The sequence below is a fragment of the Morone saxatilis genome, unplaced genomic scaffold (assembly GCF_004916995.1).
Source record: "Morone saxatilis isolate NCDOM2014 unplaced genomic scaffold, NCSU_SB_2.0 Contig21, whole genome shotgun sequence".
Classification (NCBI taxonomy): domain Eukaryota; kingdom Metazoa; phylum Chordata; class Actinopteri; family Moronidae; genus Morone; species Morone saxatilis.
The window spans coordinates 9,421,975-9,446,349 of NW_023339774.1; the positions used below are offsets into that span (position 1 = coordinate 9,421,975).

The 24,375-nt window shown below is 40.2% G+C and overlaps 1 protein-coding gene across 1 annotated transcript in view; it reads left to right on the forward strand.

Moving 5' to 3' along the window:
• Positions 1-24,375, forward strand: part of LOC118332862 (transmembrane protein 132C-like) — a 122,836-nt gene that overhangs the window by 55,838 nt on the left and 42,623 nt on the right. The window lies entirely within an intron of this gene.

Here is a 24,375-nt window from a genome sequence, read left to right on the forward strand (position 1 = left end):
CAGTTCAGTTCTTCCCGCCAACGATCTATTTTCTCATCACACAGCTTCTCAAAATGTTTTCAGCTTGTGTACTAATTAAGTATTGTGCAGTTTGGAAATTGAAGAGTCGTTGTCGTTCTCCTCGACGTAGACAAAGAGTAATCCCGTACGATTTGTGTAGAACAAAGACAGCTGGGCAGTGTTTGGCACCCAGTGTTATGTTCCCCATTAGCCCCCTGCGCCTTGGACAGAGCTGTCGTAACACAACAAACGGAGTAGGTTACTGAGGAAACTTGACGACAGCACAAATGGTGGCGCGGTGGGGTAAGACGTCCCACTGAACAGCGCAGGGGTGTTGCCACCATGTCTGCAGGAGAAGAAGGCGTCAGATAAAGGAGAGCGACACTTGTGAGGTGGGCATCATGAAGAACACAACTTACGAAGGGCTGCATTGCGTGATTTGGTTCGAGTATCAACATTTTTGCGACTTGCAGCAATGGTATAACACGCAGTTTCTTCATTATGGTTTCCTGGCTAAATGGTAGTTGTTGTTTGCAGATGGTTGCGGTAATGTCCCCTTGTCATGGAGACGAGGGTTAGTTTGGGGGATTGCGATGCTATGTGATTTTATTGCTGTCCAAAGATCCAGGCAGAGGCCGCACATGCGACTTGATTACGAACTACACATCAGGGTCACTTGTCGCTCCTGTTAATTCCTGACTCTTGGACTTGAGGTAGAGATGGGCCTTCCGCGGTAGTCGGCTAAGAGAAGAAAGTCAATGTCACAGTCTCAAGGCTTTAGTTACTGAGAGCCCAGCACTTTAGCAAACCAACACAAAGGTTGACCGAATGTACGGATTCGATCATTAAGTCTCAGTTGCATTTTGAATCAGGCTGCAGACGTGAAAAATCACGTGGCTATTCTTCGTCAGACTGCAAGAAGCAGAGAGCTTGTAAGTTACTTTTTTACTAAGCAACAATGCGAGCCTCTGGCCAACCAATCTCCGGACTTAAGTTGCACAGTGAGTGGGGAATCGGGAGCTTTATTAAAATTCAACAGAAAATAACTTATCGGGTTATTGCTGGGCTTAAACTACAAACAGGGGGTTTGGTTGGTGGATGCACCCTCACGCAATATGCTACAACTCATGGAAGCTGTTCGTTTGTAATACTGCTAATTTTATGCATGCAGTCTAAAAGTTACATGACAGGTGCTCACATTGTATGCAGCACTGCTATAAGGAAAACAAACCCATGTCAGCTCTGGATAGGCTCTTAAGAGAGAGCAAAGAACCATTTCGAAAGTACCAACAAAACCAAATGCTCCCAACCATTACACTGAAATCCAAATGCGAGTGGGGAGCAGAAGAGTGAGACGCGCTGGAAGTTAAAATGGACTGACGGCTGGTATGATTAGCGCCTTTCTAGTCTTTCGACCACTCATGCCCTGTAACGAACTACATTGCCAACACGTCACCCATCCACACACCATTCATACACTGATCGGCAGTGGCTGCCATGCAAGGTCGCCAAACTGGCCTCATGCAGAAGGGAAGACTCAACCAGCCAAGCAATGTTGGCGCGCTTGAAGGTATCAGTATCTTGCTCAAGGACACTTCGACATGCAGCGAGAGGAGCCGGGGATGGAACCGCCAACTTTCTGATTAGTGGACGACCCGCTCTGCCACTGCCGCCCCCCCTTGAAGTTTGGTGACTCGTTGGTGGAAGAGTTGCCTGATACCTCCTTTTGAATATTATTTAAATTCTGTATCCATTTATGAACATTCAGTGATAAGTAATTGATAAATCAAGACACTGCTAATGTGCTTTACACCCAAAGAACAAGTCAAATAATGAATGGCTGCTCTTATATTTGTTACACTACCATTACCAACAGAGATAGCAGTGTATGCTGTACGTACCATAAATCCCTCTGGGACAAATGTGTGATTTTGGCCAATCATTATAACCTTCACTTGTCTACAGCCGTTATATTCTGAATGTACCGTGCAGATTACGATCACACATAAGTGTTGATGCTTTAAACCTCGACCCAAATAACCTAGAAATGATGGAAATGTGATTATAAATCTACTGGAGCTGCTGCTGCAATTATTTTGCTTATCACACTGTTGTTAACATCTTCAGGCGACACTTCTACTCCAACTTCTGCAACACTGTTAACTGGAGCTCCTGCAATCTGAGTTGAAGATGATATATGTAGGGCTAGAGGGGTTGACAAACAGGGTGGGATTAGGTAGTGAAGCAGTCCTGGCAGAATAAGCTCTGCTGGCTAACTGTGGGTTGGTCTCCCTCTCTCTCTCTCCCTCTCCCAGACAATCACAAACTTGGCCTTCTAATCACTTGTTTATCCTTGATGTTTCTCATAAGGATTTACTTTGATTAGTTTGATCCCACAGACTTGACAGCTGTAACACAAACTCAAAGTCATGCATATTTTAATGTGGACTTGAGGCGAAGAAATAAAGAGAGGGAGAAAAGATGAAATGCCGTGCTTGTCATACATCGGGAGCCTGTTTTTAGAAACTGACAGTCACTAACTCAACCCAACTATTTATAAGACTCACAGAGGGGTTGGAGAGTTGCACAAAGATTGAAACACAGTCGAATAAACAACAAACAAGAAGTCAGGAAGCGAGACGTATAGAAGGGAAGCAGCGGCTACGATTATCCTGCTAGTTAACGCTGTAAAAAGTAAAAACATTTTCTGTTCGCCCCACGGTGAGAAAACCTGCTTGAATAATACCCCATGTGAACTGTGGCTCCATTCACAAAACATCACATTTGAACCATAAAACTCTATCTCTATGGAAACCTAAATCTATGGAGACTAGTCATTTAAAGGCAGCCGCCGTCCTAGATGACATAAAAAAAAAACACTTGCTGTTTAAACTACAATTGATGCCTTGCTTTGGCTGAATAAATCAAGGAGCTGTGTCTCTAAATTAGCAAGGATCTGTTTGTGCAGTTGGCCTGGTGTTATCTGTGCAAGCCTGTTACCTCTGTGCCTGTTGACTGACTTTTTCTTTTCTTCTGGTGTTTTTTCTTCTGCCATAGCTCTTTTTCTGCTTGAGCTTTTTTTCCTCTTGCTCTCTCAAAATAGCTGGGCACTGTCAAATAATTACTAATTGCATTAGTAACATTACTATACTAATGCAAACTTATAACGATAGCAGACGACTAAGGAGCTACAGTCTCACTCTCATTCTCACAATTACAATATTAGCATGGCACGCATATCATGTCTACCTTCCCAGTGTAAGCATGGTAACAGTTGCGACTTAGCTAAATGTAAAGCACAGCTGAGGATGAACTTGGTCATGAACCAAAGTACTGGACAAATTGGAAAGTAAATGTGAAGATATTTCACTCAAAAGTACAAATGTGCACTTCATGATGGCGCTAGAGGAAAAGTCAGGGCGCAAGACATCTATCATAAAAAACCTGTCAGAAGCCCCGGACAGCTTCTGGAGGGGAGGCAGAGAGAGAGTGAGTTGAGTTTATGGGGCTATTGCCACCTCTAATACCAAATATTACACAGATAGATTATTTGTTTCCTACATTTATTCTCTTCAAAAATCTTGTTTTTGTGACTGACAAAGGAGAAACCTGCTTCACAAAAGGTGTGAGGTCGGGAAGGGTAAAGTGCTCACTGCCTGCTGATGGACAGGATAATCAGCTTTAATGGAATGACAGAAATGAGGAGGAAGATGCCGTTGAACTAAATGTGCAGGAGGTGCCGTCCAGTTCACTGCATGGACTGGTTGTTGAGAATCACTGATCTGATACCAAATCCATGCACATAGAGGCATTAGAGGAGTAACAGTTCACCAGAGTGATGCTTTGGTTCATATCCCGGTTTAAGGTTTACGGGTTGGTGTGAGATCAGTACAGTGGGGGACAAAAACAAAAGCATAAGGACACGCTTCTTTTCATCTCTGTGATGAACACTGCATACTGATCTTATCCACAACTCTCTCTCCACTGCTGTTGTAGCTGACCGGGAACCCGAATTGTTCCCAGACAACAGATTTAAAAGGATGTAGGTGGGACTTCCTGCTTTTATTTGCGCTCACTTAGTGTGACAGACTCACACGCCAATCAGCTTGTTGTGCTAACCTCAGCACATGTTGCCAACCGGTTATGGCTAAAAAAAATTTGGCGGAACTCATGCTTTTGAACGTCGGTTACACGTTACATGCATCAATCTACACATCACGTGGTCTGCATGTGGCTGCTGTTATAGCCCTAATAGACATATCAAAGAACCCGAAAACAGCCCATGAGCATTGATACATAAAAAAAACATGGGTCATATTAACTGCAAGAAACCGCCAGCATGGATGTGTATCCCATCAACTGCGTGCTTTTACATGCATCCTCCTGTACCTTTGTGTGTTTTGTTTTAACTGTATTTTTCTGAAACCAGTCCGATGTTGATACTGTTTATGCAGTTTATGCTTGGTTGACCAAGAGCATTGCCTTTGGCCAAGGAGGTTTAAGGCATCTTGATGTCTGAACAAAACCCTGCATAGTTTCTTACAGTGGCAGTATCATTCCTGGTTTCATACAAAGCACTTTCTTTCCTTTGAAAATGATAGTTATGTTACAGAATATTAAAATTCACCTTCTGCTCCACCGAAAATATTGCTCTTTTATGTGTTTTGCTTTCATTCCCCCGAGCAGGTCGCCTTCCCTTCTTAGACACAGGCAGAAATACAGAGTTCGAGGCAGTGACAACAAAAAATAAGAAAAAAGACAGCGACAAAGACCTAGAGAGAGCAAAAAACGAACTGTCGAGGTGACAGAGTCTGGGCTTCTGGGAAGAATCATTAGACTGATATAATATTCAGCATGCAGCTTGGAGCAGTGCCTTTGGCTTGGCTTTAAGCTGTGTAGAGTCCGTCAGTCTGGCTGTAGCTGGTTGGGAGGTCAGCCATTGATCTGCAGATATAAGCTGGTACTTTGGATCCAAGCCTTCATCATCCTGCAGGGCTACCACCACTGTGGGTGGATAAGCCTTGATCTGCTCAGGGGTTTGCATGTGTGTGTGTCACTGTGTGTACGCTGGTGAGAGAAAGATGCAAAGGACTGTTTGTGTGTGTCCACACAGTACATCTACAGATGTGGCAGTATGCAATGCATGTGATCTGTATGATTGTTTTTTTGTGATTTGCAGTCCTGCTGGGTAGAGTTGAGTGAAAGAAAAGTGGGACTGAAAGGATAAAAAGAATGACAGGTCAATGAAAGAGGCGATATTGTGTAACTGACCAGCACTCACTGGTTATAACTCAAAAACATCTTAAAACATAAAACATTGTTATTAGCTTAGAGACGGTTACATTAAATAACATCTGAATGACAACTCGAGCAACATGAGAATGAATCTCACAAGATAAAATTTATAAAATATTTGAACAGAAAGATGATGATTAATTGACGGGGTGGTTTTAAGTTTACCACAGTTGATGTCTTCTATTTCTGATGGAGGACTGACAGTAAATAGTCTAAAATCTGGGACATTCTGACTGGAATTTATGGGCTGTGATTTGGAAAAAATTGCAGTTTCTGGTCTCTTTTTGAGTGATGTTAATGTCTGCTGTCTTTGAAAAGTGATATCTAGTTTCTCCTGTTCACTAGCTTTCAACTCAATAATTCAGCTGCAAAGCCGCCTTTTTAAAATGAGTGTCTTTTTCATCATTCTGTTCCATCCACATCAGGCATAAACACCCGTTAAGTAAAATAGGCTTTTTCCTTTCTATTACCATTATTCCTATTTTCACCATTGTGTGTATCCTTGAGATTGTTTAATTCATTTCCTTTCTCAAAAATATAAAAAAAGCCAATTCTTGAATATTCTTCATTGTTTCCATCCACATTTGCTCGCAGTCTTCTTGCTGGCACATTGCTGCCTTTCTGTCATTGCAATTGCAAGAAACCATCAGCATGGATGGATGTCCCATCAACTGCATGCTTTCATATGCATCCTCCTGTACTAAGCACAAACAAAACAATAACCCACTCATAAATGCATTGTTCCATAGTGCTACTATGTAGTCAAAGACTGTAAATGGACAGTGCTACTGCAAAAAAGGGTGAAGTTAAAAAATGTGTCAGATCTTTAAATTTAAAGAGATGGGCTGATCTCATTATGTTGTGCTGCTGAAATTCTCATCACTGTATTGAGAACTTACCTTTTAGTAGGTGGATCAAACCTAATTAAAGATAGCTTTTTGTTCATTTGATATCAAAGGGCCGTCAGTATGATTAATCTTCATTCGAACAGATAAGCCTGAAAACAAACAAAAAATAAATAAGTCAATCTATAGCTTTTATAATTTAATTTGTTTAATTAACCAAAAGTGAACTAAAATAAACTTAAATAATTCTTTGGATTTACTGCATTTAAAGAGATGCTATAAATACAGTGATATAGTATTAAGAAATACATGCACTACATATGTTATCAAATGCTCTGCTCATCTTAATGGTTACTGGTGACAGCTTCTGTGTGCATTGACTAAGATAAAATATTAGCAAAGAAGCAAGAAATTATTCAGTATCATTGAAATTGTAAATATTTGACATTTCAGATTGTATTTGTATTGCTACACGTTTCTTTTTGAGTTTAAAATCATTAACAAATACAGAAATCTATAAGATTAGGTGTGATGTTTCCTTGAAAACAATTGTGCAAGGGTGATATCTGCTTTTATGTAGATGACGTCAAGGTTTTCCCAGAAGAAAATACTTTTTGAGTGTGTATACTATGTGAATGACAGCATTTTTAGGCTGCCTCATTTTCAAGTCTATTATAACTAATATAAAATGGTGCCTTCACTCTGGAGTGACGCTCCCTTTGTCTTTTGCACAGCAGTGTTTCAGCCTTCTCTGTCATTTTTGTCGGGCACTTGAGGTTCAAATGCTGCTGCAAAAACCCCGGAGGAGGCATCAGTCACAATGTAGATGTACATTTTCTGTGTGCTCTTCTTTATTTTTACCACATATGTAAAGGCTTGTGAAGTCCTGGATAAGCATTTCACCCTTTTTTACTCTCAAGCTGGCCATTCTCTGGCCCACAGTATTGATGACTGGAAGCGATCTGACGGTGTCACTCCACTTTTCTCAGTACAGACGAGCTGTGTTATGGCCCAGAGGACTCACTCTGATTCTCTCTGTCTCACTTTCCTGACATACAAACTGACACAAAACTGTACGCTTGCACAAACACATCAAATCTCTTTCCCTATTATTTCCAGTTACTTAGTGGCTGCGTGGTGTATTCATGAGAATCATGAAATGTGCTCCAGTCCATTTACAAGCCATCCTCCCAGTACAGGGTCCACACTGCCATGACCACTCATGTGGCTCGCCCTGATAGCATTGCGAGAAACTCACTCACTGGAAACACAATAACAGTCTGTGTGTGTGTGTGTTTATGTGTTTGTGTTAATCCGGGTATGCCTCCGATTTATGGGCCAACTATAGTTATGATCTGGAGGTCACAACTGACTGGACCAAGTCTGTTCCAGTTTGTTTTATTTGTTAAATTGTTGTTAAATGATTCTATTCATTTGTTTTCTGGTCTAGTTGCTGCGCATCGTTCTCATTAAGATTATTTCAAGCACATTTAACTTTTACAAGCAGAATCAGGACCATTGACATCACGTTGGAAATCATAAAAACAATAATAATCCTGGCCAAAGATGGCAAGAAAACTGTAAAATAGTGCTTTGTGCCATGATTTCAGTTCATCAGTTTTTAGTGCACAGTCACAGCTCACCTGGAGTTCACTGCACTCTTACAAAGTTCACTCACCTTCATCTCTTTCTGCAGAATTTAGAGTTGCCCTCGTCTCCTCACCCACCAACTCATCCAAATATAGCGATTTTTCCTTCCGTGTCATTTTCCTCACAAACTGCAGCATGAATTAGCAACATTCAGGGTGGGGAAAGTTGTTATGTTGAGGTGTTTTTGCAGATTTCAATACTCACAAGAACTGTTCCCAGCTTTAATTAGTGAGTGAAAAAAAATCAAGGTGAAAGTTGCAGATGTGTGTGACTGTATGCGAGTACACACATCCACAATACCTGTCATAAGACTATGATAAATATGGCAGCCTTGTGAAAATACATATTTGTTTGTGTGATGATGTATTTTGATCTTTTTCGTGTGAGTCTCTTGCTAATTAATGTGCCGCCAAAGAAAATGATAGCCCTGTCTCTGCCATTTGCTGGTGGTTTGTGTCACGGCCTGAAAGAGACATGGAATGAAATGAGCAACAGGAAGCAGAAAGAGCTAAATGCTGTCTTACTGACAGAGTGGTCAGTGGAGACTTGAATGTGTTGTTTGCGTATCTGTCTTTTGCTGGGCCACTAATGAAAGACATTTCAAGCATATTTTTGGCAAAAATGCGAATGTGTTAAATTTTGGCTGCAGTATATTGACTGCTCAGTGCTCCGCTAAGTGCTACTGAATGCTAGTTAACAGACTCAAGAGCATGTGTCTCAAGAGTGTGTATATGAGAGAACACTACCCTCAAAATTTAACGATGGGTTGAGCTTGGTTTTTGTGGATGATGCTAAAAGATGAGCTTACAATATAACTGAGTTCCCTTTTGACACAATTTGTCTTTTTTGATGTCATTTAGATGTAATTTTGTGATAAATAGTTCTTTAAAAAAGTAATAATTTGATGATTTTCTGCTTTCCCATTTCTGAGTCCTAACTGGAGTTGTGGAGCAAACCAAGGTTCAAAAATACCTGAGGGTGGTATTTTTGCCTTTTGCCCTCACAGAGTTAATCTGTGCTATTTAGTCATGTTTCTTTACAACAGTTTCACCCTTCAAGTTGAACTAAAGTTGGTCTAGACCGAAGAAAAAAGTGATATTTTGTTGTATTTTAGTTCTGGTCCACTTTGTGTTGACATTGTGCTATAATTTATTCATTGGGTAGTTTTGTGGCTGTCATCCTGCATCATCAGTGCAATGAACCCAAGGGGGGAAACAAAATGTGATTTATTACAGGGATTAAAAGCAAGTAATGCTGCACCACGCCTTATGTATTTTCATCTTTTCTGGTGTCACTAAAGCTGAATTTATACTTCTGTGTTACAGGGTTACACCATATGGCGGCTACATGCGTAGGCTTTGTAAATAGGCCATAGTCTAACATGCTTCAGGGCTACAAAGATGCTTGTCTTTTATCCAGCAAGTTTCTGATGGTGAAGGAGATTGATGGTGAAGACAACATGAAGCAAATTAATAAGAGACAAGCAACATTTAGCAACATCTAGCAAAGCTAACAACGGATGAGATCTGAGATTGAAGCACAAATCAAAACCACATCATAGGTATCCATGACGAGACTTTCATTAAACCCTTGTGTCAAGCATGAATTCAGCTATAACTATAACACATTTCTGAGTTTAAATGCCAGCTTTCAGACTAACGTAATGGAACGGAACCTCGGCGCACACAGCAACAGTTGGTTTGAATTGCTCGAAAAAGGTTGCATTGAAACAACCTTCATTTTAATTGCAGCCACAGTAATTTGCTCTGAGAATTAATCCATGTCCTACTCATAGACTACGGTCATAGCTTTAGTATATAGTACATAGTGTGAATCATAAAAATGTATATTTTATCCATTACATTATAGCTCTTGCTCACGTCAAGGTGGTTCCGGCCTGAATGACCACTTGTCCTTGTTCACTATTTCATCGGTTGTTCCCTGGCACGCAGTGTTTGACTGTGGTCTGAACCTGTGTTGTGGCCCAAGGGAGTCATGCACATACACAAAACACACAAACAGAAGCAGCAGCCCAAGGGAGTCCTCTATGAAAGGATCAGTGTAAACATCCAGTGGCAGTTGAGGTGTTGGTGGCCCTGTGAAGTGGAAGCAGTGCTCAGGGCATGGAGCTGGCTGATAAATTCTACCAACATACAGGAGAGAAGTGAATTGGCCACCCATTCCCCTGGTGCCATATTACTGCTGCAGCACACTGAAGAGAGGCTTAGACTCCTGCAGAGGAAGTGAAAAGTGAAGAGAGGGCATGACATGTCCTGCACTTGCGTGAGCATGTGTTTTTATGTGTGCACACGTAAGACCATCAATTCAATCATACAGTATCATAAATTACTCTGCAGGGGTTGGTGGTTAAATTAAAGGTCCAGTGTGTAACATTTAGGAGGCTCTATTGGCAGAAGTGGAGTATAATATTCATAAGCACGTTTTCATTTGTGTATAACCACCTGAATACAGGAAGCATTATGTTATTGTTACACAGAATGAGCTGTTTATCTACAGATGCAACGGGTCGCCTTCCATGGAGTCTTCCATGTTGAAATGGCATGTTTCTACAGGAGCCCAGAAGGGACAAACCAAACACTGGCTCTTGATAGGGCTGTCTGCAACTATAGATGCGATTTAATCCTACATACTGGACCTTTAAGTCTGTCTTCACTAGAAATACAGAAGCATTGGTCGTTTGCTCAAACCTCTTGGACTGGGTCAAATAACGACTGTTGTCTGAATAGCAAATGCAAAAGTAGTTAGTTGTTATAGTGCCACAAAAATGTGTCTCTCACTCCAACTCTTTACCTTACCTTTTTGGGGGCATTTTATGGCTTTATTAGATAGTGAGAGAAGACAGGAAATGAAGGTGAGAGCATGCAACAAAGGTCTGCTGCTGGACTCAAACCAGGGGGTTCATGGTCAGCATCGTAACCATTCAGCCACGGCGGTGTCCCAATCTCTTCCTATTTTATTTGTGAGGAAAATGATTTATTTTTCTGCTGCTCAATCACAAAAATGTCCCTGTAATCTAAGCACCAAAGACTTACTGTCAAGACTTAATCATTCCATATTTTATGTTATAATATACAATTATCTTTAAGTCATTCACTTGTTTCTCCTTGTTTGGATGACTAGTTGTTCGAAACAGTTTAAACTAACAGGCACACTGTATTACGTATGTCACAATATCAGAAAGTTAGTAGTTAATTCCAGTGAAATTCCGCAATTCTTGATGTCTAGTTTGATACCATGGTAAAAAAAAAAATTGTGTCCTGATGCCCCACAATCCCCATTTAATACTAGTATCTGCTGAAACTTAGTCGCCATCCCATACTTGTATTTCCCTAGATAATACAGGTGAATAGCTCTCCATTGCTATAAGAAAAAAATGCCTGCTTCTAAGTTTAAGCAGTGTGCTAACCTTGTTTTTTTAATACTTTACTAAATAAAAAAGAAGGCTTTAAAATAGCCTAACAAACTTTCTCTAATCTTTTTTTGATCTTGTCACTGGAATTCCTCTCTTCCTTTAATAGTGTCCTGCAAGCTTTGCTTGAGTTACCTAAATGAACTGTATAAGTGTTTATTTTCCTTGTCTTTACATCTTTTGCACAGATTACATTAATTAATTAATCTTATTGGCTTTTTGTACACAAGGCTTTTGTTCCACTTGCTGCTCTCCACCGCTGTCTGTCTCGCCCCCACAGTGAAACACAGCCGCGGGAAGGGCTGAGCTCCTGCACACACAGCACAGCAGAGTGGAGAGACAGACAGCAGCACTGCGCACAAAAGCTTTGCAAGTTAAATCACCTGTACATCTGCACTTCTTCCTATGGAATTTAACAGCAGACTACAATATTTGTAGGCATATATGCTGCCCAATCAGGTCTGGAAGAACTGCATCCATGCATGGTTACTAGGGTACTGTAGAAAAACGACTACCGTCAAGTTTTCTGAATTTTGGCATTGACTTGGTACAGAAGTATCGATTATCATGACATCCCTACACTGTACCATATCTGTCATCAAATAGCATATTGGTGGTAGTTTCAAAATTCTGTTTGCATTATGTGATTGAAATGGCTCATTCCATTTATTTTCAATAGAAAGCGCCATGAATCTCTTTTTAAGGCATTGTAGCGTAGCAGGCAACACAGGACTGACCTGCAGATTGAGAAAATAGACTAAATGTTTACTTTATGCAAATTAGGGCAAGCTTTGCAAGAAAGTGCCAAAATGACTTACTAAAAAACTGACAGGAATCCAGGAAATGTCTTAATGTCTCTTAATAAATAATCACATTGAAATGGGATTGAAATTAAATCCTACATTTTTTAATAATGCTGCACACAGGTCACACTTCATGTTTTGATTAAAAAAATATATATATTATTTTTAGTATATAAACTAATGGTTTTTCTGTCTGATGAGACTATGAAGTCCACCATTAGCTTGTATATAAGCGGTTAATTTCACCTAAATATCACCCTGCCTTCTCTGTAAATGGAATGTAATGTGCAAAATAAGCCACTCTAAAATGCACACCATGAACAGCGCAGGGTGAACCATTTCGTGAGGGTGACACGCAGCAAAGGGCCGCAGGTTTGGATTCGAACCCTGGGCCGCTGCAGTAAGGACTCAGCCTCGGTACATGGGTCGCCAGCTCTACCAGCTGAGCTAACCAGGCGCCCTTTTCAGTTCATTTAAATACTTATGTAAAATATTACCACAATGCAAATCAATAGCTGCAAGAGGTGCCAAAGTAGACTAAAAAGTTTCTGGTGAATTTCTCCTTTCGTGCTGGTAATTTTCACTACCTCCACAGTATGTCAGATTTAGAAATCAGGCATTGCTCTGAGTTACAGGAAAAACCTGTGTCAACACAAATATGTGCCATGCAGTTTGACTTAGCTTTGCTCCTGAGAACAACAAAAAAACACAATATTTACTTTTGCAGACACATAGTGATGAGGAGAGTTTGTTTTTCTTTATATGTCTACTAAGTCTCAGATCTCTGATCAGTGCCCTGAGAGGGAAACTGGGAGAAAAATAACAAGTTAGAGAGGAAGGGATGAGGAGGATAAGACAGTCTGGGAGAGGGTGAGACAAGATGTTTTTTGGAGAAGTCTATTGTTCTTGATGCTACTGATAACAAAGCTCCATTTTGCAAAATACTCAGCAAAATCAAACAAAAATATCTGTATCTGTAAATCCCCAAATGATTTTCAATTTTTTTTTTGTTTGTGAGGAGAGTGGTAGGATAGTATTTTACTCAAAAAACAAACTCTCTTATCCTTTTGTAACAAAAGAAAATGCACAGCAGCCAACAGAGAATATCTGTTGATTTTCTGTCCAGGCCTTCATCAAAGTCAATCATTCAATCCCTAAATCATCCCTCTATCTTCTCTTTGATTACCTCTCTTTGTCTCGGTGTTGCCATCTCACTCCTAATTTCTTTCACACACACACACACTTCAAACTCTGCCAGATGACTATGTAGTGACTTGGGTCCTTTCCCTGTCTTCTGTATGTGGTGGAGCCTGCTCATGGTGTGACTTTTCAGCAGTGTCCACTGGTGCACATGTTGAAGCGTAAATGGGGCTAATGTACTGGTTGACATGCCAGGTTTTACAGATGACAACTGAATTGATTTACCTGCAATCGCAGCTGTGAATTTTCCAAATATGCACCATGCAGAGGATTGGGTCAGACTATTTCAGACAAATGCTTTATTTTGTCCCAGGAGGTTAGCTGAGATTGTATGTGAACATAACCTTGAGCCTGTGATTGAAAGCGAAAATAGAATTTGGTGTTTTCATCCTAAGAGCCAATTCTCTCACACTTTGCAAACATTTTGTGACACAATTGTGGCAGTTTTTTAGACGGACATTGTCTGAAATGTTTGGTTAACAGGGTGGGTGTCATCTTTCTTGTCACGTTGTCTGAAATGTTTGGTTAACAGGGTGGGTGTCATCTTTCTTGTCACGTTGCCACTCCAGCACTTACTGTACTGCCTTCCCACAGTTTCGCACAAATGTCACAACACTGGAAAATACAACAACACATGCCATTAAGACCAAGAATGTGTCTACTGTTGCTAGGACTCATTCAGCCCACCCGCACCAGCAGGAAGCATTTAATCAATTACATCAGGGATATTGGTACCGTAGTCCCCAACGTCAGGACAGCTGAATGACACACTGTGACAGTTGACCCCTGATCCTGATCACCTGCATCACCTGACCACACATCTGCAGGCTAGAGCCCCCAGTCAGTCAATAAATCATTCATAGATGAAGTCAGGAGAGAACAGGCATTTAGTCCCTGCTCAGCAACCCTGGCTCCCAGTGCCATTAATGCAGCACACTTCATCAGTCCTAGCTGGCTTTTGTGTTTGTCCCCAGTGTGTCACATCCTTCAAAACCTCCCACAACAGTGTATTCATACAATTTATGATCTAATTAGAGGGCATAATGAATAGTCAACCATTTGTAACGATAGTGATTAAAATGTTTTAGTGATTGCCAAAGATTAATTGTTTCAGTAATGGTTTCAGATTGATGTAATTTGCATACATATGGCAATTATGAATTTTTGTTCTTCCTCTCCTTGATGTGCAAGTTACAAAAGCTGTTTTCTGGCACTACTGTATATTTTTTGTCTGGAAATAATTTGAAACTAAAAGAAACTAAAGTACCAGCAAAATTAGGTTCAAATTACCTAATTCATTCATAATGTCATTGACATGGACATAAGTTCATGCAATTGTAACAAAATTCATATACACCTGTATTGATAATCATATGTACCACTTAACATGTGCATGTGTGACAGAACTATGTCTATAGCCATGCTAGCAGCTCTGCAAGGGTGTAATTAGGCACAACATTGCTTAATGCTAAGAAAATATGTTTATGTTTGTTCCTTTTTTTAGTTGAGCATGTTAGCATGTTAACATGCTACACTGTCTGGGAGCTACAAATCTCCATAAGGTGCCAATCCATTGGTTGAAATATTTGAATGAAGTGAAAGCTTTGACCTGCTGGGATCACCAAAGTCATTTAAATCCATCCTCAAGAAACCTTGACTATCTGTAGCAAAATTCATCGCAATCTATCCAGCAGTTGTTGAGATATTTGACTGAACTACAGATGTCAACTACCTGGTCGTGCTACAGTTTAAGTCGGGATGACCAGAGTAATTCAGATTCATCTTATGGGGAACATGAGGATGACTGCATGCCGATCTATCCAGTAGTTACTGAAATATTTCAGCCTGGAGCGGTGGTGGATCGACCAACTGACCAACATTGCCCTCCCTACAGCATGTAGGGAAATATGAGTGGGCTATACAGTTTAGCACTAAGGCTTTTGCAATGTCAGCCAGATCTTCCACAAGTTGATTTGAAAGCACCACCCTTAAAACCATCCTCGTCTGTTGCTCTTCCTGAGGTGTCTTTCTTTTATTGGGAAGTGTTTCCTTGTCTGAACCAAGGATCTAAGGATGTATGTGGAAGCAGAATAGGGATTTCTGGCACAATTCCACCTACTTCAAATGTGCATAGAGAAGGGAAAAAGTCTTAAGAGGTCAAAACTCAAGCAGCACCTAAAGAATATAAACAACTTTATAAGCAGACATGCATTTTGGCTTGTGGCCTTCATCAGGGTCATCAGGATGACTGCGTACTAATATGTGCCCGGTCGCTGCAGCATCAGTGTTAATCTGTATAACCCTTCCAACATCAGGTTTACCAACTTGCCATAATCTGTCCCACTACATCCTGAGATTACACTACTTGGCTCCCTTCTGTATCCATCCAAATATTGGATCAGTCCTGGATCATCCGTCCGGCCCAACAAATCCAATGCTAAGACTAATTTTTATCCCTTTGGATGCAACCTTATGTCAAATAGGTTTTACTGCAAACAGTGTCTGCGTGTTTGCCCTATCCGCTTTTTAACTGGCTAGGCTTCCATTCAAATGGCAGCCATAGGAATCAAGCTTCTGTCTGCTACAACATGACCTCATTTCTTCAGCTAATCTACAGCAGCAGTAGTAGTGAGTTCCTGAAATCCAGCATTAAAGCAAATGAAAAACTGGAAGTTTTGAGTACACTGCTTGGCGAACATTTCTGCAATTATGACAAATAAAAAGGAAAACCATCGTGACACATATTTCAAATTTTATGTTAATCTGAAATCCCGTGCTAGCTCTACAAATCCTGTGACGCAAATGAGGGTCGTGATATCCTACATGTAGGGCACCAGATTGGTAATGTTCTTGAATTTTACATTTTAAGTTTTCCATCATGAGGAGAGCCGGTTTACTGATTTACTGGAGGTGACTTGCTGTTGGCCACAGTGGGTGTTGCGCTGTCACACCCCTCAGTGTCATCATCCCGTTGGCCCGCTTTCAAGTATACAGCAACTGCACACACACGGAGCTCTTTGTCATTTCAGTCAATAACCACCCACATCCAGCCTGTTTCTTTATTCAGACAATCATGTAGTTTTGGAAATAACCTTAAATATAATATGATGTAAGGAGATAATGAGAGCTTGGGGTAGAGTGAGGAAAACAAAATAATTGACTGCTTTAAGCTATAGGCTTTGACAAATCTAGCTTTTTATGAGCCACAATTTTGTTTTTTTCCTCATTCTCTTCCCTTGCTTCCCATTTTTAAGTAAATAATGCCTTAATTACATCTCACACCCCCTCTATGATAGCTTATGTATGGGTTGCATTCTGGCATCCAAAACGGAAGCCATGCATTATGCAGAAATGGGCTCAACATTAGTGCTTTCTCATCATATTATTATTATCATAGCACTCGTGAGGTCTTTGCTTGCAAAATAATGTTTTAGGGATTCCATTAGCTTTATTTATTTATTGTTCAATAATATGTGACTGAAGTAAGACTAATTTGTTCCTTTTAATGTGAAACCCTTCATATAGCATGACACCTCAATGACACCCACTGCTGAAGTAGTACTTTGTTTTTCAGCCATTATGACCAAATGTTTTATTTCCTTACAATCATAAATAGTGCTATCCATTTGTGCATCGGCTGAGGCACGAAAGTGAGAGTGAAAAACATCAATTTTGGGAGAATCACTAGGCTAGTCATTGTGGCACTAGAATGTAGAACACGAGGATCGTGGGATCCAAATTATATGTTTTGTTATTCATTGAGCAAGATAATGATTTTCTCTCCACTAAGGCGCATTTAAGATATACTGTATGTTTGAAACCTTGCTCAGGTTTTCAAATGAAATGTTCCTTTCCTCAGAGAAGCCCAGGGGCTTTTCTGAATTTGATTCATTTCTCAGTGCTCCTGCCCATATGATTGCTCTTGATCTGTCATGGATTCGTTCATGTCAGGAGGCGATGGCCAGCTCACATTTTGAACCTCCTCTCATTTGAAGTCCGCTGCACTCCTCTGACAGTTACTTCTTCGTCTTTTTTTAAAAGGCGGGAGTTTGTTCCCAGACCTCAGGTCCAGGCTCCATATGTCAGTCATCTGGCTGCTTTTCCCTTTAATTAAAAAAAATACTGTGAAAGAGATGTTTTGATGAGGAATCGCCACTCTGTGTGTTTTTCAGGCATCCAGATATGGATGAAGAGAGAATTTCACTGAAGGGCAATCAACTCCTCTCCTCTCTGAGTAAAAATCAAATAGTCTGTGCTTTTCTCGTACATTACTGTTTCTTATAGCCACCTGATTGTAATCATGTCTTGTGTTTGGTGACAGTCAGCATCTCCTCAATTAAGTAGCACTCAATACAATCCACTCAACGTTGAAATGACTCAGTAGCACTTTAAGAAGTACTTCCTTTGATCATTTTTGTCCCTTGATGAAAGATGGGTAGCTTTTAACCCTTTACAGCTTTGGTACCCCTCAAAGCACATCACTTCACTGTCTGATTTCGATCACACAGATATTATCTGTGAAGAATAGTGAGATGAGGAGGCGGCCAATGCCAGCTAGAAGTGAAATTGACAAGGGTAAAGTGAAGGACCGGATAAGCCTCACACAAGGCTTCATTTTCTAACAGCACTTTTCCACCAACATCCAGAGGAAATTAAAGGGTGTGGAGGGACGTTAGGTGATGATAGCCTGCTTCAATATATCATTCTTTCCAAACATTCCTTCAATCTTTTTTTTCTAAGTAAAAAGTTTTCAAACCCAGATTCCTTTTTGAACAAGTTGAGCCAAGCAGCACAGACTGTATACAGCTTAGAGACAAGGTAGTATTTGTTGCAAGGTTATTGGATTGGATTGTACTGTATTGTAGGTGTCAGCAGTGTGTCCATCCCCAGTATTTTCAGCTTGGTCTGAAGTTTAAAAGTCCATGGATTTGTTCATTGATTAATTCTCAAACACATACAGTGGTGAGGATTACAAAGGCTAGAGAGTAATAAAGTGGAGCTTTAGTAAAAATAAGCAAGTCTAAGTCTAAATTGAAAATGTGTCAATGTCAACTTGATGGTGGCGCTTGAGGAATAATCAGGGGGTCACCAAAGTCAGTAGGTTTCTTCCACTGGGGACCATGAATGTCTGTACAAAACCTCCTGGCATACAATCTAATAGATTTTTCAATATTTCAGTCTGGACTGTCTGACCATCCTTTGAAAGTAGCCACTTATGTGACTAAAAACTCAATAGAGTTTTCCTACACCATAAAGTCTTAATTACAGGTGTGCTAGGCCAAACTGTACTCTAAGAAGGATTCAGACTTCCTGCACACGCACACGCTCTGTAGTACTGTAGATCTTCAAAATACTTGATGAATGTTCACTGACTGAAATGAGGTGACAAACAGTGTGCAAGATCTTTGGTTCTGATTAAAATATAGAGCAGCACCTAAGCTAGACTGGGCGGGGGCAGATAGAGACAGACTGAGGGAGATCAGAAGAAAGACGTGAAAGTGAGACAGAGAGAAAACGCAGCAGAAAAGCATGGGTGGAGATGAGCTTTGTCTGGCAAGCGCTCTTTATCTGATTGTGTTAATCTTGTCCTCCGTTCGCAGCGTTGCCACGCACCAACACTTTTAACTAGCTCTGATAATGGGAAGAACAGCATCAAACTCATTAATTGAATTAGCTCTGTCTTTATCTCAAAATCTGCCTGTGTCCGCTCACCCCTACAAACACTCCACCGACAACTATTCCCCAGCTAATTGACTCAGAGCATCTCCAGCGCAGCCCTGTTTCACCTTACTAATTTATTGAACCAGCTCCTGGCCTGGTTCACCTGTCATTGGCCACTATCTAATTTAATTTTCCCCTGAGGTGATGGAGATTATTTTGTTTCTGAGTAAGAGAGATAGAGACAAGGGGGGGGGGCACATAAAGAAAGCCTGGTTTCCATGCCCAACAGCTTGTGTGTTTATTTCATAACTGGATTTAGCTGCAGGTGTTTGAGAATTAAGGGACACAGGCCAAGTAAACTAGCTCAATGTGATTTGGCCAATTTCCCCTGCTGTCAGTAATTGAATTACGCTAAAATACCTTTTTAAAATTAATTTGGGAAATACGCTCAACCATGAGTTATTGTGCATTTCAGATTTGTCTAACTAACGCCAGACCAGTTTGTCAGCTATGGGGCTTTGTCTTTCAGTGGTTTTAAACATTTCAGTGGGTAATGATGCAGGTTTGCAGGTTAGTGCTGTGGCTCATCTGTATTACAGCTTTTCTCCATCTGTCTCTCGCTTTGCAGGAGCCTTTCTGTGATGTAGGAGCTAAAGGTGGTTTCTTTGTAGTGCAGCTGATATCAGAGCAATTGTTCTCACTTTCATTTATCTCCACTAAAGGTTACCTTTGTCCACCAGCCCACTCTCTGCCAATGTGTTAACATTATATCAGATATAGACACAGACCAAGACGGGAGTCTGTGTGTGTGTGTATGTATATATGTGTGTGTGAGAAGTTATTTGGTTCTTTCAGATGTGTGTCTCCAACTTCACCAGAGTAATGCTATGTTATTACCTGGGCTGCAATGCAGGTAACTGTTTTCCTCCTGTTTATTCTCATCTTTATTATCATTGTTTTAACCTTAAGGTTAGTGGGCGAAATAACCTTGCAAATGGCCTCAAGATTACATTGATATATCTCTCTATATAGAGCAGAGCGGACAGCAAATGTCAATGCCAACTACAAGTTCTCATTCTAGCCTCTTAGCAAGTAAAGCCCCGTCTTCAACTCTTCTCTTCTCCTGAATGTTTTTTTCTGCCGTCCTCTGTCCTTTTTCATCCACACTGATACAACACCTGTCTATTCTAATCCACCTGGCTGGTCTCTGTAAACTACCATCCCCTCTTTGTGCTCAACACCCAGCTATCCCTTCCATCCTTGTGCTCAACATAAAGACCTTCACTCCTAACAAACCCTCCACCCCCCTCCCCCACACACAGTCTGATTCTTCTTCAATCCTAATGTAAGCCTTTTTCCCCTCATTCACTTACTGTAATGTCAAGACAACCAAGAGAGCCCATTTTGGCATCAAGTATAGAACATGTTTTTGAATGACAGCATGTAATCATTCCTGCAATTTTTCCCATTTCATGGATGCTTTGAATTGGGTGCACTTGCTTTCAAGGAAAGGCATCCTGCTCGTCACTTACTTTGCCTAAAACGTGCTATTTTTCATTCATTTCCAAGTACAGTGCAAATATGTTTGTCAAGTTATTATTAAACCTATGCATTTGTCACACCTTGTCTTGGATAACTTTCTGACTCTTATGTGGTCCCGAGGACATAGGGACTAGGATTGTGTTCGACATTCACTTACTCTACAGTAATTCACTACTCACTTTACAGTGGTGAAATGTAACAAAGTACATTTTCTCAACTACTGTACTTTTTGAGGTAATTGAAGTTTACTTCCACTACATTTATCTGACAGCTAATTAGTTACTTTGTAGGTTCAGATTTTTCATACAAAACTTATGATCGACTTGTAAAATATTTTAATTTCTATAAATGAGACTACCAAAAACTAGACTCCCTTTATACAGGTAACAACATAAAAATTCTGATTACACATTATTGCATCAGTGGTAGTAATGCAATATAATATATGTAATAATATAACGCTGAGTGCTTTCACTTTTGATACTTATTATGATTCTTTATTCTTTCTCTTACAATAATAGCTATTAAATGATAATGTGAAAGCAATGTGACAATGCTAACGAGTACGCTTCTAGTGAACCCTACAGAGAATAATCACCCAAATGTGCAGCTCCCCTCGGCTTTACGTTTTGGTTCACTCTCAGCGCGCTCGTACATCATTTTTCTGCTGTAGCAGGCAGCTGTTTTCAGTGATAAAGCTCTAAAAACACATTGTGCACTACTTGCTTAGCAGCACACAACAGACAGACAAAGTTAGAGACCGCTGCTTGAGACCAAAGCGGAGCACTTAGCATCTATAGAGCCAGATATTTCCCTCCCAACACTGTCACTAAATAAGGAATTCTATATAAAAGAATTAAAGACAGCTTCTTCCTTCAGGCTGTGTGACCTCAACAATTCATTATACATTTTTATAACTCATTAATCAATTTTTTATTTTGTTTTGTTAAAAGTAGCATAAAGGGAACTATATCTAAATTTCATTCTACAATCTTCTGTTGTAAATGACAATGAAATAGAGGACTTACATGGCCACATCAGAACATTAATTCCGGGCAGTACTCAGGTCATTACTCTAATCTGCTGTCTCCTATTCAATGTTTTAGAATGTTTTTAGAAGCTTGGTTACTCACAGCATTTTAATTTGGGTCTCATTTTATTGATAATATATTGTTACTTAAATATATTTATCTTAATGGTTTACCATGTATACTATATGGTGTCTTTTTTAGCACACAAGACACACATCACACAGTCTTTTATTTTATTCAGAATTGTTTTTATCCTATTTCATTTCCTGCTGTGTAAAGTGCATTAATATTAATGTGCATTTGTGTTTCATTCAGCATGCAAGAGGCATGCCAGACCGTAAGGTGTGTTGACATGTTATTTGGGCAGTGGCCATCCTGGGGGTGTCATTTCTAAGCATCAATCACAGAGAGCTGAAAACTGTCTTTTCTGACAACCTCATCTCATCTGTAAATACTCATCCCACTGATGCAGGTTTTCATGGAATTAATGAGGCTGCTTCATGTGCTGATGCATGTGAAAGGGGGCCTTCCTTCAAATTGCTTTCCTTTATTGCCTCCCCCCCCACCCCTTCCTCCCTCACCAGAAATCATATTAGCCAAACCAATCTCATTTACAACATGCCATTTGTTAATTGAGCCCCCTTAACTAATGCATGTGTGAGAGAAATAGAAGTGAGCACGATGCAGGAACAAGAAACAGAAAATAAGAGAAAGGAGGAGACAGCTGTGAAACTGGGGAACATGGATATTAGGAAAGAAAGAAAGGAAGAAAGGAACAAAAGGAAGGTTAGCCATTAAGACAGCAGAGTTTCAGGGCTGTGGACTATGTAGACACTGGAGTTCATTTAACATCAATACCAATCAATCCATCTATAAACGAGTTATTCATTGATTAACTGATTACTCTATATATCTCATTTACTCTATAAAATGCCAAACATAGTGCTAAAACACCACAAGTGTATAACATTAAGGAGGATCTATTGGAAGAAATGGAATATAACATGAATAATTGCATTCTTTCATCAGTGTGTAATTACATTAATTTGGGAATCGTTATGTTTTGTTATCTTAAAATGAGCCTTTTAAATCTACAGACGCCCTTCATGGAGTTCGCCAAGTTGAACCGCCACGTTTCTACAGTAACCCAGAAGAGACAAATCAATCACTGGCTCTAGATAGGGGTGTTTCTCCTTCCCCGCTTGGAAGGGGAAGGTGAAGCGAGGGACTTGTGATCTGTAACTACACCTCTAGATGCTGCCAAATCCTACAAACTAGACCTTTAAAGTACCCATGAAGAATTATATTGATAATGATAGGAAACAGACTAAAACAAGCACATTTTCTCATTTGTTAATCAATTATTTATTACTTGTAAAATGACTGGAACAATCAACTGGTAATCAAAATTGAGCACTTGTGAAAACACAATGTATTACTGGCATTTTGTAACGCTCCCCCCATTGTAAACTGTCAGTGTCGAACCTGCTTGTGAGTTTGTAGTAATTACTGTGCTGTGGCTAAGGTGATGACAGGGAAACAGGAGGGCATACGGCAATCTGTCTTCTCCTCCTAGTTATTGCCTGTGTCTTCCACACTGGCTGCCTTTATCTTTGCTCGTAAGGACGGAGACCAACACAAGGCCAGTTATTACCGCCTCAGCAGCCTGGATAAGATCAAAAAAGACCGGTTGAACACTGAAGATGTAATGACTGTGCTCTTCTAAGGACTGCTGCATGGTTTGTCATGTCATTATCCCCCAGTTAAGGCTCAGTTTTTTTCCTTCATCCTTTACAAGTCTTTTGCGGTTCCAGAGCGAGGACAGTCTCCAATTATTTTGATGTGGGGAAAAAATTACCCAGCATTCATGTTTAACTGAATAGAAATGTTTCTTCTTCCTCACCTTTTTGTGCTGTTGGTGTTTTACTTCAGATCTCTCTTTTCCTTTCCGTTATTTCCTTCTTTTTCCTCACATAATATATTCTGCCCCATTCGTGCCAGTGGTTTGAACAAGAGCAATTTGTCATGTTGGAAAGGAAGTACTGAAAGCCACTCACGTACTTCATGGTAATTACATGTGACAGAAGAGGAGGAGGAGGAGAGCAACAGCGTGTCAGTACGCTGAAAGAGGAGGAGGTCATGGTTCTTCTGCACCTGTATGGCCTCCCACATACTCTGACCACAACTAATGGAAGTGATAGGGGGACAAAAGGGTGGGGCAGAGGTGGCTTGGAGGCTGCAGAGATTGGAGTCCTTTTAAAACCCCAGGTGTCCATAAAGAACCAGAATCTGTGTTTATTGTCAAACACAAGGAATTTGAGGGTCCTGATGTTGGGATATTACAAGGGTAAAACATGACTTGTCATGTAAGACTCCTTGATTATGTACTCTTATTGCTGTTAAACAGACTTCCGCAGAGGTTAATTTGAGCCTACTACCCCTGAGTGGTGATTATTTCAATTCAGCCAAGATGCCATCTGTTGTCCTGATGCTATGTTTCATCACTGCTAATGAAATAATTTAGCTTGTACCTGCCAGATTCACTTTCCTAAAGCAATATTCATCCCAAGTACAATTATTTTAGTTTACTATATTGTATACTATCCAAAATGGATTAGGTCCAAAAGTAGAAAGAAGTCCTTTGTGAACCACATTTTGTTAGAAGAGTATAGTAATGATTTTCTCAAGATCTACCATCAAAAGTCCCCTTTCAAAAGTTTTTCTTTTCTTTTATAGCTTCAGTTTAATGCTTTTATATTAGTAAAAGCATGTTTTTGTAGCTTCAGCAATTAGTCTAATGTCCTTCTTGCCTGTGTGTCAGTGTGAGAGACCATGAGCGTTTGAAGTATTTGTTTTGTGACCTCTGTGAGAGACAATTTAAAGTGCCACATCATTTCATTTCTTTCTTTCTTTTGACA